At 48.3% G+C, this 18,140-nt stretch overlaps 1 protein-coding gene across 3 annotated transcripts in view; it reads right to left on the reverse strand.

Annotated features, from left to right (window-relative positions):
• Positions 1 to 18,140, reverse strand: part of MARK3 (microtubule affinity regulating kinase 3) — a 696,418-nt gene that overhangs the window by 669,197 nt on the left and 9,081 nt on the right. The gene's annotated exons all lie outside the window — the stretch shown is intronic.

An 18,140-nucleotide genomic window follows, 5' to 3' on the forward strand; every position in this document is an offset into this window, starting at 1 on the left:
ATCCCCAAGTTCTTCCAACATCAGAATCTCGTAAACCGCATCTCTGCAAAGAAGCCAAATCTGTAACTGTGTTGACACAATAACATTTATCAATTAAACCAGGTTTAGAAAGAATTGAAATGAACCTATGCTACAGAGACGTTTAAAAAGTAGAAAACCAAAGGGGCTCAGACCTACATGTGGAATAATCCCAATGAACCCAAAACGTCTCCATCTTCACACAGCAGTAAACCCGTTTCCACTTTATAGCAAGTTCTATTGGTACCAGGGAGTGGAGCTGGAAGAACGAGGGGGGAGGAGCCTGGACAAGGGGCATACCGGTAGAGAATGGGGAAGAATAGCTCTGTAGTAATACAAAGCTTATACATTTTTTTTCTTTTTTAAAACACACAGGCTTTAGATGCATCCAATGTATGGTACAAAAGTATCCCTTGACATACTTTAAAACCATATTGCAAGTCAGTGAGAAGTTAAGTGACCATCCAGAAGAATGAGGCCGTAGGCAAAAGTCTTTCACAAGGTCTTGGAACTCAAAGGTGACCTCTTGTACTCCGGTAAGAATTGTAGCGGTTATTCAGCCCTACACCACCCTTGCCAGGAACATGGGAGGCATGGAGGGGGAGCGATAAGAATGGAATGGTCTTGGAAATGTTTTTATACAACAACAAAAAAGCGAGTTGATTAGAGACACAAGGGTGTCAAAGGAGTGGTGCTGAATGCTGAGAAGCTAAAACGAACACTATAAAGTCTGCTATTGTAGATACAGAGACATGTCGGCCATTCATAATGAGGTGTGTCATGCATATTAAAGTTATTTATTGTAATTGCATTTATATAGCGCTTACTACCCCTGACAAGGCGTCGAAGTGCTTTTTCGGCGAATAGCACACTACTCCGGAACCCATAAAGGATTAGTGTTGAATTAGTATAGTGAAATATGAAAGTAATTTGAGTGGTGGATAGGTTAGTCAGTTATTTGGATTCAGAAGGATAGCGGAGGGATAGAAGAGGAAAAAAGGTTTGCATTTATATAGCGCTCGTTACCCCTGATGGAGTGCTGAAGCGCTTTTTTCGGAGAGTAGCACGCTACTCCAGAACACAAAGGATTAGTGGTGAATTAGTATAGTGAAATATGAAAAACGCGTATCCTATGCTGCACTCACTGTATTCTTTATCATATGAAACTCCTCTTTCAGTTTTAGGTTCAGTTTATAGAAAAAACATAATCCTTGTGGGTATTCAAAGCTATCTTTCATCATTAAGAGAGAGCAGGAAAGCAGGGCACTTCCTCCATCGCAGAGCCTAATGTGATCATGTAGATCTCACAGTCTGTTTTCTGCAGTTTAATCATAACCAACCCCTTTGTGGAGATTAATTTGCATAGGTTTAATAGCTAGATCGTATTGTATAGAGGATCCCTCTACAATTTGCACCTTAAAGCAGTTCTCCTTGCTGGCAGAGTCAAATCTATGATGTAAACGTCATTTTCCACCTTACCCATGTTGTTGAAGAGTCCCGTTCCCCACCCTGCTTGCTCTGTACAATCTCCATGTGAGATGCATAAGACTACCAGAACAAGTATCCAGTGTCGTCTGGAAGTGCAGTGAGCTTAAGCGGCAGGTGCTTCCGCTGATGTGAGTGAAAGCTGTGTCCACTGAATCAGGAAACCAGGTTTGGCCCAGAGGTTACTGACAGAAAGATACCACTGCGAGGGATTCAGCCTGGAGGTCAGAAGTGCCACACCAAAATACCCATATGCAACCGGGCTGGAGGTCCGACACCCCCAATCACAAGGGCAGAGAAGCATGTCTGCCTCACCGATCACCTTATAAAGGTAGAACTGAGCGAGGCTGCTGGTGCGGAACTGCAGCAGGAGCCATTGCAGTGAGGCGGTAACCTGGACCACATTCGCTGCACAGTCTGAAATGCTGCAATACCCATATAGTATATGCAGGGCTTAGCCTGCACTCGGGACAAGACTCAGAGACGAAAAAAACTTTCTGGCGGCAAGTCAGCAGTGCACACTAAGACATTTTGTCAAAGGATTAAAAAGACACTGAACTAGTACATTTGACCTGTGAGTATTCGAGCTGTCTGAACCTGCGTTGAATCCTGTCTTAACACGTATTGTTTTGGGGGCTTTAGATACAGGACCATGACGTGACCCCAGTGGAAGGACTTTGGATACGGGTAAGAAGGGCTGTTGCATCTCATGGTTTAACTTGGTTTACAACCCTTCCATTGAATTGTGTAGTACGTAGCTCTGCTGTGTAATTAAAATCTTTTTTTTTATTAACATGAAAAATGAGCAATGAACTGGACATTACGTTATTGTTTCTGTTTGTTGGCTGCAGAGTTCTGAGATCCCGACCCACTCCTGTATGCCTAAGAAGCCTATGCCTGCTCTACCTCACTACCCCGAGAGTCAACTACAGAAAGGATTCTACCTGGCCTAGTCTGCAGAGCCACAGCAGGAGTGTTCCACAGCACACCAGATGAACAACCTCAACTACCACCGTTAGGGCCCCAGGAGCCCGTGTCTGTGGCCCCCTGAACGTGTAGGAAAATAGCACTTTTAGTAAACATCCTAGATATTAATTTCTTTAATGTGCTAAAGATGGTCATGTAAATAAGCGTCAAGAGAACATCACTGAGTGATAGCTTCGATTTCCACAAAACTACCTCTTCTGAGGTTTGTTCAATAGTTAAAATGTAGGAAACACTAACTGTTAGGGTGACTCTTGTTGATCCTACTTTACAAACTGCCCTGTTCCCTCAGGATGTATTCCTAATCTCTTGTAGCATGTTGAGGTGAGTCCAATTTTTAAAAAGGCACCTTTCGATCCTCCAATTGTGGAAACAGGCAGACTTAAGAATTTGCATATGCTATAGGTCAAACTCAGGTGGCATGATGTGCAGGATTCTGGTTTATCCGTAGAGTTATGTGCGTCTTTGTTATGCTATTGCAACAGTTGCTGTTGAGTTTGGATATCACTTTTCAAAGTTCTAATTTTTGCCAAATGGATGTGGCTTCAATCCACTTTTTTAGGTCTCGCCTAGGCAGCACGCATGTGCTGTCTAGGAGGACCTTTAGCCATCTGTCTGCTCCTTTTTCCCCACACTCGTGCTTGTGCTGGCATCCACCTTGCGCGTGGTAATTGACAACATATTGCTCTTGCGCCGCCGCTGCTCGCTCCCGCAAGGCGGATGCCTGCACAAGCACGAGTGCATTTGCCTGTTCTTTCGCGGCCGCGGGGCAGCGCCACGCTCCCTCACAGCTTACCCTCCCCCACCCTACTTCACCTCCCTAGCAATGTTTAAACATGCACATATAGCGTATTACAGAGGCAGCGCCTTGGGTACTTTGGCACTAAAAGTTAGCGCACTCTAAATGCAGCCTTCTCTTTCCCTTCCAATATGCTCTGTGCGTGCCCTTTAAACAAACGCTTTTTTCATAAAATACAGTGTATTACAGAAGCGGCACCGTGTGAAAATTGGCACTCACAGTTAGCGCGCTCTAAATGCAGCCTTTTCCTTTCATTCTTTATTTTGATTCAATTACTGAGATGCTACAACTTGCGCACTCCGGTGTACACCTAATACGTCACCGTGCTCCTGTCATTACCACGTTACCACTTTAAAGTTTTAACTAGGCATTTCTCAATCACCTCTTAACAAGTAAGAAGATAAAAAGCCTTCTTCTTACGTTTTATCTTTCTGCATGACATATGCCTTATCTCAATGTAACATGCCGCATCCTCCCCACCCCCGCCATGTGCGCTAGCACTCATTAATCAACTCAGACCGACACTGTCTCCTCATCCGTTCCTCTCTGCCCCCCACCCTCACCTCCGCTCCGCTTCTCATCACAGCGTGGGCGCGCTCATCCTCTTTCAGATTTCTCCTTTCTCCTCTACGCACTTCCTCTGCCGTCTCTCCTCAGAGTGCACACATCCCTCCTCACCCCGGTTTCTGGAGTCTCCCTGCTCTCTACTTTTCCCCAGTCCTCTCCCCCCTTCTTCCTTCCCTCTAATCTCACTTCCTTCGCTGCTGTTCCCCTTTATTCCCTCTCCACCCTGTTTTCCCCTTTCTTATCTCTCGCGTCCCGTGTTCTTTCCCTCTCTTCAGTCCCTTCCCTGTTCTTTCTCCTACACTCGCCTCCGCCCCTCTATATATTCCCCTTTGTCTGTAGCCTCACCCCTTCTATCTCCCCGCTGCCTCTTCTCTCCCTTCCCTTTCAAATGTCCCTCCCTCTGCCCTGTACCTATCCCTCCAGCCCTCCCCCTTCACTCTTCGCTGCTGCCCTCTCTTCTCTTTCTGCCTGCCTTCTCTTTTCCGGTCTGATCTGCCCCGCTCACCTCTACTTACCCCCACCCCCCCCCAATCCGCTCTTGCCTGCTGCCCAAAATGGTCCAGTACACCAGAGGGTTACCGGGTGGCTGTTTACTGTGACATTCATCATGGAGGCGGCGTGCTAATTTTGTATTGGTTTTCCCAATGAAGTAGTGTGACTTCAAGGGCATCTGTCTTCCATGGTGATTTATGTGCAGGGTAGCTTACTAGGATTCATAGCTTTAAACTGAAAGTTACGCGAAGGTTGTGCACATCTGTTTGGGGGACAAAATACCCATCTGGACTACTCTCCTGGATTTAACATTTGTTTATGTCCGTTACAAAAATGCATAAGCAATACGCATAAAAGCACATTTCTATTTGAGCAAGACGCACCTTATCGTCGTGATCCGTCTTACAAACCAGCCACTTTATTTTGGCTGCTTATCTATCTGCCCCAGAGCCTGGTACTCCTGTTTAGTGAGTTCTTGGCGCACACAGCGCGAGGCAGCCCCCACCCTCCCCTATACGCCATCCCCTCCCCAGCCCATGGAAATCACAGCTGGAGCCTGTGCGCACTCTGGGGGAGTTTACATTGCTTTCCCCCTCAGCATAGCCGGGCTGAAATAAAAACTGGACGTGGATTCAGCCTAAAACTGGAGTGGAGCCCAGACCCAAGGCAAGGCCTCGCAAAGGAAAGTCTTCACTCAGCCCTTAGCTAATGTTTCTGTTCTCTTCACAGGACACCCCGTGCCCCTTGCGGAGGCACCAGCACACAGGCCGAAACACTGCTGCCTCCAGAAACCTTTCACACCAGAATGTTAGCTCTTGGACTTCTCTTTTTCATCATTCTATCTTTATTGTGCCCTGTTTCCATTTTGCCCTACATCTTCTTTTCACCCCAGTCATTTTATTATAACTTTTCAACATGTTGTACAGCAGCCGGACTGCTCTATAACATAGCTTAAACCCATTGGCAAAGCCAATAGCTCTGGCAAAACACTTATAAGGTCCCAAAGGCGAGACCTATTGGCTATGCCAATGCTTGTTAAACTCTGGGATTAATAACTATTAGCTAAATTTAAAGGAATCTAACACAGATTTTCCTAACTTATTTCCCACAGGGGGTGGGGAAACTTAATCCAGCTATTCCTTCACTGGCAATGATACCATCTCTCCTCAGACCAAAGTTAAGACCCAAGGAATTATTTCTTTGTACTGGACTGTAATGCTAGTGCAGTTGTTGTTGAAAAGCTTTATTCGGTAAGGCAGTTACAAACCATAAAAGCGTTTACTTATAAAAGCAGTAACATTATAACAATTAATATCAATTCAATATACAGAACGGAAAGAGTTTAAAAGAAAAAATGGAAAGATATTTTGCCTGCGGGGTAAAAATATGTGCAAATTAGCAATCGTAAGTGCCTGTTAGTTGCATATACTATTATCTGTACATAGGTTGTATAAGCGTTAAAATTTTCAAGACGGAACAAAACAATCCCCCCAGAAGCAAGATTAGGATGCCTAGGGGGTAGTCCCAAAATCATAGGGTATGTTTTGAGTTTTTGGTAAGAACCGTCATTTTAAGCGTAGTGAGTTTATGTTGCTGTATGGAACATGTTTAAAAATACTTTCAGTTTGACAGAATTCAGTTTAAAGGTTCGTTCTATGCCGCACACAGAATTTTAAAAACTTCGTCATATTTGCTACCATTAATTCTGTTTCTAACATCTGGAGAGCCATTAGAGCTGGTCGACACTGCTTGAGGGCCAACAATTTCAATAGAGGAATCAGGTACATTTTTCTTGGTACGGTATAAAAATTTAAAAACATGATTGCGTGCAGAGTCGACTGGGGGGGGGAAGAGATCATCACAAGGACACAAGGTCAGTTGAGTTGCCCAGTCATTTGTCACCGGAAAGGTGATTAATCGGTGAAACATGTTAAATCGGAATCTTGTTAGTAAGAATTTTTCAAAGTTACTTAGACTTAGATTCAGGTAGGGCTCCATTTTATCTGTGGTTTGGATGGGGAGAGAATACTGAACAGAAGATTTAGTTGTTTCAAGAGCCAGGCGTAGGTCTGCTAAGTGGGTTAGGCACGCATCTCGTAAATTCTTTCTTGGGATTGAATTCAGATTGTGGGGATTGAGGTAAAAATGATCGAGTCCCATGTCTGAAAAAAACTTTAACATAAGATAACCAAGTGATTTTAGACTCATAGTCCAGGTTCATACAGTCAGTGATAAGTGCCTGCGTGAGTTTTAATTCTGTTGTGGTCCAGATACGATGCCAGAGCAGAATTGGCTGCATCCGTATCACGTCTGTAATGTATGGGAGACCCAATTCACTATGAATGTTGAAGGTTGAAGTAGACGACGGGACAGCCAGTAAAAATTTCAAGAAAGTGTTCTCTACCTTTTGGATCGGGTCTACTCGTACGTTGCCCCATATTCCTGCCCCGTAAATTGTCGTGCTAAGGCATCTCGAATGATAAATGTCAAGCATTTCCTTTGACGTTCTCTTACCCAGTTTTCTAGCAAACTTGGTCAGTGCCGTTGTGGCTTTTTGGAATTGAAGTTTTCTGTTCTCTATTGAGCTTTTCCAGGTGCCTTTGCTGTCTATTACTACTTCCAAGTAAGGATAGGTGGTAGTATTTTTTACTTTTATATTGTTTAGGTAGATATTTTTTCCTTTTCGGATTTCATTGCCTGATGTCATTATAAATGTCTTTTTGACATTGATGTTTAAATTCAGGTGGTTCATAAAATTTTTATATCTATCCAGAGCACGTTGTAGTGCGAGGGGAGTGCGAGCAATTATAACTGCGTCATCCGCATAGAGGAGAGCGGCGATCGGGCGTGTTTGGACGTAAGGCTGGTCCTGGCTACCCTTCAGCAAAGCTGCTTCTAAACCGTTGGTATACAAGTTAAAAAGGAAGGGAGCCAGGACACAGCCTTGCCTGACTCCCCGCTCAACCCCGAATGGTGACGTTAGTTGCCCCCCTATACCGTATCTTACTCTTGTGGTTGCGTTGGAGTAGATTTCCCTAATATAATTGACCAATTTGATATCGGCTCCCATTTCGATCATTATACTCCACAACTTGTTATGGGCCACGCAGTCAAAGGCTGCAGAGAGGTCTACGTATGCCAAGCAGAGGCTGCCACCCTTTGCCTGGACATACTTCCCTCCCAGGAGTGTGAGATTTAAGACCTGTTCAATGGTCCCTCTTCCCTCCCTGAAGCCGAATTGGAGATCGGATAATATATTATTTGTTTCCGCCCAGTCTTGTAGGCGTGCCAAAAGAATTCTCCCTACTATTTTTCCTAAGGAATCCAGTAGGGATATAGGTCTGTAGCACTTTGGGCTATTTCTGTTGCCCTTTTTAAAGATAGGGACTAGGATCGAGTCCGACCAAAAATCAGGTAATCCTACCTTTCCCATTGCCACTAGGGATTTGAGTAGTAGGGGGGCCCAAAGGTCGGTGTTCGATTTACAGAGGTCCATAGGGACCCCATCGGGGCCTTCCCTGATCTACTTAAGTTCAGGGCCAGTTTGACCTCAGAGAGGTTAAAATCCAGATCTAGTGGGTCAGTCAGGTCAGTTGGAAAGATATAGGTCTGACTGCTTATCCCCTCAGGGATTGAAATATTTCTGGAAAGTGGTTTATCCACTCTTGTTCTGTTATGGTTGTTTCAATTAGGCCGCGATCTTTGGGGCCTGATAGATATGAGGAATTGACAATCTCCCAGAAGGTAACCAAATCGTTGTTGTTACAACTATCATGAAGGGCGATCCAGTGTGCCTCCTTTAGTTCTTTCTTCCTAGAAGTTAGTGTGTTGTTGTATGCTTACCTGGCTCGTGAGACCTCTATGGCAACCCTTGGGGATTTATGTAGGGGTTTTTTAAAGTATTTTGTGTGCTGTGGTACAGGCTGAATTAAACCACCGAAACTTAGGGTTCTTTTTTTTGTTCATCTGCCCACTGGACTTCACAGACAAGGAGTTATTGACTTCCGATATTATTTTGTCATAATTTGTTATGATCTCACGTGGGGATGCGGTGTCCATTAAGCATACTAGGAAGGCTGGGAGTGCCGCTTTGAGTATAGTTTCTAAAATAGCTATAGGATCGATGTGAGACCATTTGAGTGCATAGCCATTTAGTCGTGGCATTGAGATAGTGTCTTCATGATAGTATGTTTGTGCCTTTTTTTGGGGGGCGGTAGTTCGAATAGTAATAGACAGTGGGAAATGGTCACTGAACGCGCAGTCATGAGTAATGACCGCAGTGATCGACTCTGAGGGATTATTTCCCACCAGGATAAAATCAATACAGGAAGATAGTCCTCTGCCATTGAAGGTTGGGGCAAAAGCGACTGGGGGGTCATGCAGTTTGTTTGCAAAAGCTAATTGAAGGAGAATCATAGTTTCATTCAAGAGCGACCCCTTTTGAGTGGAAAAAGTGTGTAATATTATTATTGTTTAAATGATCTATGTAGCCACAATTGCCTTTATGTCTGTTCTCACACAATGTGAGGTTAAAGTCTCCTCCCCATATTAGTATTGGTTCTTTCCCTTTGTTATGAATGATTTGTTTGGATAAAAAGTGACGAATCTCTTTTATAATCTCCATGAACTTTACGTCTGCAAAATTATTATATATATTGACTATCAGGGTGGGTGGCATGTTTGTTATGGTTACTCATAGTATTTGGTAGTGTGTCTCGTTTTTAAGGGTTTGAACATCTAGGGTGGGAATTAGGTTTGAAACATAGGTCACTAGACCGCCCTTTGCTCTGCCTGAGGTTGAGGCCAGGGCTGGGCTAAAAAAAAATGTATATACATTTATATGAATAGGGGTAGTTGCCCATGTCTCCTGTAGGGAGACGATGTCATTTTCTTTTACGAAATTCATCCACCCTTCATTATTGACCTTTGACCGAAGGCCTGAGACGTTCCAGAAGATTATGTTCAGGTCTTGGTCCGTCACAAGGTTATTGTGTGAGTTGTTAGGGATTTTTGAAACGTTTAGTTTGACTCCGGGAGGGTCCTTAGGTGGACTTGTGTTACCCAGGTTATGTTGTCCGTCTATGGTAGCGGGTATATTGTCGGGCGCACTGTTAGATTTTAAAGTAAGGGAATCCCCTGTTAAAGCAGTGAACGCGAGGTGGCAAGAAGTGGAATGTGCCGTACTATTGACCTGACTATGATTAAAGACGGGATGATTTTTAGCTATGGTGTGTTTCTGAATTGCAATCGTGGGAGTGGGATTGTCTGGCGATGTTAGTTGTCAGTCCACCTCCTCTAATGATGCAAATTGTTCAAACCTGTTTTGTGACAGGATACACCCGTTCCTTATGTGGTCGTTTCTTGGTTGTATATAGTAGAAGAAATCAAGCGGCACCATTTTAATTGCTGTGTTTTCATGTGTTGTTCCCCTATTGATCCTAAGAAGAGAGCGCACAAGACAGGGGGATTTAAAATTTACGACTATACAATCTCCGGTAGTGCTTTTCTGGGAGTCGCCTATCCAACCCACTCTCCTGACCATCAAGATCTGATTGATATGATTTGGGTGGAAGCAAGTATGTTTAAAAAGCCAATCCGTAACCTTGTTTCTAGGTGAAACCCAGGATTCATTTGAACCTTTATTTAAAGGTGGGACGCCTGTTAGAACTAAAACATAGGGGGAGGCAGCCGGCGGTAAATTTAAACATTCTTCATTTGGGATTGAGGGGAGTTTTGACATGGTTGGTTTATCTTGTTGGGGTCTTTTGTGAGAGTTAGTTAATTGTTCCACTGTGACAGTTGATCTGTTATCTCCCGTTTTACACTGATTGTTTGCCAATGTGGCTATAGTAGGGGGAGTAGGGTTTTTTGCGGTAGAGTTAATGAGGTTGTCTTTTACAGGAGCCTGGGAGGTGAAGTCCCTCCACACTGCGGCCGCGGTGGTTTGGCGGTGCGGCGGCGGGAGTGAAGAGGGCTACAACACCCAGGTCAGCCACGAGACAGATCAGGTAGGTGCAGAGTCCCAATAATCATTCAGGAGTTGGCTTTGTCTAGTGCAGTTGTTTCTTACACTGTAGTGTTTGCTGAAAGAAGGGCGTATGGCAACAATTTTCAGAGGGATTGCGCCCTCCATTATTACCACTTCCTATGGACTGGTGTGGCTAAGAAGCTAGATTAGTCTATGGTGGTGCAAAATTGAGCATGTAGCACAGCAGCTGACATTGTTAAAAGCAATCTGTCCCACACTATAGAGGTTGCACTACTGTCTGTTCTCAGATATGCTACAGTCCAAGGACCCTCCCCTGGTTAAAAACTTATTTACGAGCTGATCCATGAATATGCAATATATAAACTGGAGTTGTACATACCAGTTGCAATCTAATGGGAGCAATTTAATGGGGAGGAGATGGAGGGAGTGCTAGTAGTCGACAGCATGTCAGGAAGTAAACCATTTTGCCTTTAATGCTTGCAGTCAATATAGCTCCTTCATGAGTCGATTTGGAATATAGAGCTCACCTTCAAGTAAACAGTGAAAACATACTTATTCTGAGACTTTTATTCTGTGCTTCGAGTAAATGGGCTTGTAGTGCCAGAGAAAAGATTGATAAAAAACACATGTGGGCGTACGCATAAAACAAAGGCACTTTACAGGGTACATTCATACGGTTTACGGCACAAACCTGAGTGGGTTGGTAACTCCGTTTGATTGAAAACTCCTGTTTTTGAATAGGGCGGAATAAGGCTTAAAGTCTTATAGCACTCAGAATTTCTTGGCTTATTAAAACTGGGGAAACTGCTCCACCTGCCAAAGGTAGGTTGAGATCATAACCAGTAAACAGTCTGAAATTTGGAATACACATGGAGAGACATAGTAATTCCACATGCTGCTTGTTATTCCCCATTACAAGGCCAATAACTCGTAAATGCACAATAACGGCAAGCAGATACCGTATACAGTTCTAATTATCGGTATGGGGTTACTACTCGGGCATTATTCTGCACCTAGTAACCCATCCCATAATCATGTTCCCTGTGATAATGGGGCTTCTGGCCATTAAAGGTCTAGCAGCTCAAGCACACATGCACCCACTAATGATTCCATCAGTAGAGTCACCAGGTTAACAAACCAAGCATTTCCCACAATCAATCAGCAGTGTGAATTTAGACACATATCCATTACAACCAGGAATCTGACCAATGCCTATCACAGCACATGCCTCTATAGCATACAACACGACTCTGTAGAAGTGTGAGGGCACGTTTCAATGAGCGAGAAAGAAAACAGGAAAGACAGCAAAAGGTTCCTTTCAACCTAAGTAAGAGATTAAGTTCACAAGGGATGTATGACTTTCTCCAACACAGAAAAGTATTCCTCCGGAACTGTGCCGTCTGCTCTGGACCTACACTTCCTTCCGTAAGTAAGTAGAGACAGCAAGATGCTCATACAGGAATAAACTCAACAGGGAGCCATACTTTTCACACCAGACTAAGAACGGTCACTAGAGGGAATCTCAAACCCAAATCATTCAGGCACGCCACTCCTGAGTTCAGTGAAGCAGAGGTCACACTACCAAAAATAACAGGTCCATAGAACGGTTGGAAGACCTGCACATGTGCAGGAAGCCTACACCATAGTACTCATCAAAGTGGGAGAAGAGGGGAGGGCTGTCCAGGAAGGTAGTAAAGCATTATGTATATGCAGATCCCCAACAAAGCCAGTAAGAGGAATGACACATCCTTTGATGATATCACGGAGGTCCTTTATGTAGCAAAGTGAATTTGAACGACTTCTCCAGATGATGGGTACCACCAATTAGCACTATACAAAGACATGTTACTTTACAACAATCTCAACATGTGCAAGTCTAAGACATGCCGTCATCTCACCTTCAAAAATTCTTCATTAGAATAGATACTATCGAAAGCAATACAAGCATATTAAGTTAGACTACACTGAGGGCTAAATGTAAATGATGACATTCTATTGGACCATGCCCAAACAACATGCATCAACGTAATTCTAAAGTGCATCCAAGAATGTGGGCAGATGTTTCAGAAAATTTGTAATTGATTAAAACCGGTCTGGACATTATTCGTATTTCTAGGATACTAAACTAAAACAGATATAAAGAAGGAACATTTACGCAATACCAGCTCCTTACAGTGTTTATAGATTCCGAGATTTTTGGATAAGGCAATATATGATGGCAACTTTCTAAGACTGGCCACCATTATTGAGCTCTTGCAAGAACTCCTGAAGAAAACATTGTGGTAATGAGATATAGTTCAAGAAGAAGCCATTCAAATGAATAACAGTACACTCTCCAGCCACACGTTGCCTACTTCAAACTCAGCAATGCACAGAACTAGGGGGCATGGCCGGCAAGATGGCCGATTAACAGTGAATCCCATGGGCTCCGGGTGCCCAATTGAAAGCTTGCAAAAATCATATCGTCTCAGACACCATCAACTCACCAAATTGTGAGTAGCTCAGCTGTGCATAATCCTGGCATAGGAGGCAAGACGGGCCCACCAGCGGGCTGGGTGATGCGCTGTGGTTCTCTTCCCTGCACGGCAGCCATGGCCTCCCCCAAGATGGCGGACGCATAGAGATGAACTCTTCCTAAGCTCCGGACCCAGCAGAGGCGTATGAGGGACGACTAGAGTGATGCTGATGCCAAGGGCCCTGGTGGCCTGACTTCACCCTCCCTCACCCCAGGGCCCCTCACACAAGGGGGAAGAGAGGTGCTTGGCAGTAAGCGGCCTTCCCACACTCAAGGTGACGAAGCTGTGTTCATCAAGGCGGTGCCGGAGGTTGCCGGTCGGGTCCTCTGGTGCGATGGGTCAGTGATGTTATCTCCAGATGGGGAGTCAATGACCTTCCCATAGGTGGGAGCCATACCGGGATGAGCTCCCTTCGAGCTAAAGTACTGAGCAGGTACAGAGGACTGGCGATCCTGGAAGCAGCTGGATTCTCTCTCCCCGGCAAAGCTACACAACTGCTCCTGCAGAGGCGGTGGTCCTGCAAGGGGGCAGCGGGGGCCAACGAACTGTGCTTCCCCAGGGGTCTGGCTTAGAAGTGGGGAGAGCGGAACCAGGCTTGGAGGACACTGGAGTCTGGGGGCAGAAGCATGAGGGTGCAAACTGCTGCACCTCAGTTGTGGAGGTGATAAGCAAAGAGGTTGACGGTCAAGGACCAACATCGCTGCAGGGGGGTGGGGCAGAGCAGCGGGTGAGGCAATGCTCTCCCCAAGACATGTAAAGGAACATTAGTGGGCCCTACTCATCTGGGCTAGTGAGTGGCCCTGTGGCGGCAACTGCAATGGTCAGGGGGTCACACGGTTCCTGCTGAAGTGGTGTTGCCTGGGGACACAGCTGAAAGTACAGTGGAGATGGCGGTGTGCCCAGCTCAAGAGCATAGCGCACAAGGGAGCAATGGTCACCCCCATCCACCCATCGCAGTGGTGCCTGAATTTGGGAGATGGCCAAAGAAAAAGACCCCACATCACCCCAACAGGAGTACGCCATGATGGCTCCTCCGCAAACCGAGGCTGAGACGGAGTTGCAGATTGTGCCGGACAAGGCACAATCTGCAATCTCACAATCTCCAATTCTCCCCTCCCCTGGAGGGGAGAATTGGAGCGGTGCACTCAGAGGTGTCACTCCTGCAGCAGGACTTATGAAATGTGTCCGAAAGGGTGCCGGCAACAGAGACCAAATCTCTGAACTAGAACATACGGTCTAGGTGCTCCAGAAAGAAGTGGCCGGGGTCCGGACCACCACCATAGATATAATCTGGAGGTTGAAGATGCGCCGTGAAAGATTTTTCGCAACAACCTAAGCTCTGTGAGATTCCCTGAGGGAGTTGTAGGTACAGCCATGGGGACCTTCTTGGACAGTTGTTTGAAGGAAACCCTCTCAACGGACAAGTCATAATCCTGTTTCATCACAGAACAAGCACAGAGAGCACTGGGTAGGAGACCACGGGGCCTGTGATCCAGATTTAAAAAGTTATTTTAAGGGGTTGGGTGTGGAGGGGAGTGGTGGGCTACAGACCTCTTATACTCCTCATGCCACTAGCGGTTCAGTAATGGGGGTTTATACTCATGGGAGACGGTAGGGGGATTGCTGGGGGGTTGTGTTTGTGCTTACCAGTAACCGCTGTTAACAGATGGGAGAAGCTGTTGTGGAAGCTCCCTTAACAAGTTAGTGGGGGCATTCATTCGAACGCACTATGTAGGGAGAATGGCACAGCCCAGCCCCCTAGACGATATGAACTCACTGTTCTGACATGGAATGTTAATGGCCTGGGTAGTAAGGGCAAGCGAAATATAGTTGTACAATATATGACGACGACTGCAGCCTGGCGTGGACCTCCTTAAGGAGACACCTCCAGAGGAAACATTGTGGCTTTCTGGGCAGCGGAGTCTCAAGGCGCTGGGGGGGGGGGGGTGAGAAATGCTACTGCTCGAACAGCCAGGTCTTGAGTTGCCTCCTGAAGGCGAGATGGTCCTGGGTTGTCCGGAGGTGGATGGGGAGGGAGTTCCATGTCTTGGCTGCCAGGTAGGAGAAGGATCTTCCTCCGGCGGTGGCTCTGCGGATGCGTGGAACGGCGGCGAGGGCGAGGCTGGCGGAGCGGGCGGATGGGTTTGTGGAAGCTCAGGCGGTTGTTGAGGAACTCGGGGCCCAGGTCGTGGAGGGCCTTGTGTGCGTGGGTGAGGAGTCTGAACGTGATCCTCTTGCTGACGGGGAGCCAGTGAAGGTCTCTCAGGTGTCCGGAGATGTGGCTGTGTTGGGGGATGTCCAGGACGTGTCGTGCAGAGGCGTTCTGGATCCGTTGGAGTTTCTTCTGGAGTTTGGCGGTGGTGCCGGCGTAAAGGGCGCTCCCGTAGTCCAGCTGGCTGGTGACGAGGGCCTGGGTGACAGTCTTCCTGGTTTCGGAGGGGATCCACCGGAAGATCTTGCGAAGCATGCACAGGGTGTTGAAGCATGAAGACGAGACGGCGTTGACTTGTCTGGTCATCGAGAGGGAGGAGTCCAGGATGATGCCTAGGTTGCGTGCGTGGTCCGTTGGCTTGGGGGTGGCTCCAAGGGCAGGGGGCCACCAGGAGTCGTCCCAGGCGGAGGGTGCTGATCCTAGGATGAGGACCTCCGTCTTGTCTGAGTTCAGTTTCAGGCGGCTGTCCTTCATCCATTCGGCGACGTCTTTCATCCCTTCGTGTAGGCTGGCTCTGGCGGCGTCCGGGTCGTTGGTGAGGGAGAGGATCAGCTGGGTGTTGTCGGCGTAGGTGATGATCTTGAGGTTGTGTTGGCGTGCGATGGCTGCGAGGGGGCTCATGTAGACGTTGAAGAGGGTGGGGCTGAGCGATGACCCCTGTGGAACGCCGCAGATGACTTCGGTGGCCGCTGACCGGAACGGGGGGAGGCGGACTCTCTGGGTTCTTCCGGCGAGGAATGAGAGGATCCACTCCAGGGCCTTCTCCTGGATTCCGGTGGTGTTCAGTCGTTGTACCAGGGTGCGGTGGCAGACCGTGTCGAACGCTGCGGAGAGGTTTAGAAGGATGAGGGCCGCTGTTTCCCCGTTGTCCAGTAGGGATCTGATGTCGTCTGTGGCTGCGATGAGGGCGGTCTTGGTGCTGTGGTTGGCTCGGAAGCCGGACTGCGAATGGTCGAGGGATCTGTTGGTCTCGAGGAAGACGGCTAGCTGTCTGTTGACGGTCTTCTCGATGACTTTGGCAGGAAACGGGAGTAGCGAGATGGGGCGGAAGTTCTTGAGGTCGGAGGGGTGCGCTGTTGGTTTCTTCAGCAGGGCGCTGATCTCGGCGTGTTTCCAGCACTCCAGGAAGGTGGCGGTGTTGAAGGAGGCGTTGATGATGTCGCGGAGGTGGGGCGCGATGATGTGGTCGGCCGTGTTGAAGATGTGGTGTGGGCAGGGGTCCGTAGGGGATCCGGAGTGGATGGTGTTCATTGTGCGTGTTGTGTCTTCAGTGCTGACCGGGGTCCAGGTACGGAGGGTGGCGGTGGGGAGTATCTGTTTGGTGGTAGGGTTCGTGGTAGGTGGGCCGAAGCTGTTGTGTATGTTGCCGATCTTGTCGTGGAAGAAGGCTGCAAGGGAGTCGCAGAGGTCTTGCGAGGGAGTGATGTCGTTGTTTCCGGCGCCGGGGTTGGAGAGCTCTTTGACGATGCTGAAGAGCTCCTTACTGTTGTGGGTGTTGTTGTCCAATCATTCCTTGAAGGCTGTCTTCTTCGTGGCGCGGATCAGTTGGTGGTGTTTGCGGGTGGCGTGTTTGAGGGTAGTCATGTTGTCTGTGGTCTGGCTGGTGCGCCAGGTGTTGTCCAGGGAGCGGCAGTTCTTCTTGGAGGTGATGAGCTCGTCGGTGAACCAGGGGGCTTTCTTGCTGCCACGTCTGCTGGGGGGTATCTTCAGTGGTGCGAGGGTGTCTGCGCAGTTGGTGATCCACTGTGGGAGGTTGTTGGTGGCTTCATTGGGGTCCGTTGAGCTGGTGGGGGGGTTCTGGCTGAGGACAGTGGTGAGCTGGTTGTTGGTGACCTTGTTCCAGCTCCTGCGAGGGGCTTGTTGAGGGTGGTGGTGGGTCGTCGTTTTTCTGAAGCTGAAGTGGACGCAGCTGTGGTCAGTCCACTGGAGAGGGGTGAAGTGGCTGAAGGCGATGTACTTGCTGGAAGAGAAGACTGGGTCAAGCGTGCGGCCGGCGTAGTGGGTGGGGGTGGATACCAGTTGCTTGAGTCCGAGGTTGGCAAGGTTGTCCAGCAGGGCGGTGGTGTTGCGATCCTTGTTGTTCTCCAGGTGGAAGTTGAGGTCCCCTAGGAGGATGTAGTCGGTGGAGTTGATGGCGTGCGGGCTGACGAAGTCTGTGATATCTTCGCTGAATTGTGTGCATGGTCCCGGTGGTCTGTAGACGAGGGTGCCTCTGAGCGTGGTCTTGGGGTCGGTGTGAATCAGGAAGTGGAGGTGTTTGGCGGAGGTGAAGGTGTCGTCGGAGTTGGTCGTGATGTGGATGGTGTTCTTGTGGATGATGGCGATGCCTCCTCCTGTATGGTTGACGCGGTCCTTCCTGATAATTTTGTAGCCGTCCGGGATGGCGATGGCGACGTCGGGCGCTGAGGAGGCGTTCATCCAGGTTTCCGCCAGGAAGGCGATGTCAGGTAATATCGAGTCGAGGAGGTTCCAGAGTTCGACGGCATGCCTGTGGACGGAGCGGGTGTTGAGCAGGATGCACATCAGGAGTTTGTTGCTGGGACTGGGTTTGGCAGGTGCGGTGCTGGTTCGGAGGCCGGTGAAGCGGCAGGTCAGGCAGGTGAAGGGTCCGTGGGTGCGCCTCGGGGTGGCTTGGTAGCAGGCGGTGGTTCGGCCGGCGTTGAGTGCGTGGAGGGATGTCGCGTCGTAGATGAGACGGGTGCGCTGGCGCCGGCGAGGGTGAGGACCAGGGGGTGTGGCACTGGGCGCTGTCCAGGCGCGGACGGGCGCAGACGGGCTTACCTTTGGCGCACCTTCGGCGCACCTTCGGCGCACCTTCGGCGCACCTTCGGCGCACCTTCGGCGCTCCCGCTGCGCGCGTCCGCTGGGCGGTCGCTCAGGGGGCGTCATAAGTAAGGAGCCGGGAGGGAGGGTCAGCTGGGTGGCGGGAGCGGGGCGGCGAATGGGCAGCAAGGGGTGGGTGTCCGCAGAGGGCAGCGGCGGCGATTGGGAGGAGGAGGGCGGCTCAGCGGTGGCTGGGTCGTCCAAGGAGGCAGGAGGTGGTGAGAGCAACAAGGGATGGGAGCGACCTCGCCTGGG

Source organism: Triturus cristatus, chromosome 9, assembly GCF_964204655.1.
Source record: "Triturus cristatus chromosome 9, aTriCri1.1, whole genome shotgun sequence".
Classification (NCBI taxonomy): domain Eukaryota; kingdom Metazoa; phylum Chordata; class Amphibia; order Caudata; family Salamandridae; genus Triturus; species Triturus cristatus.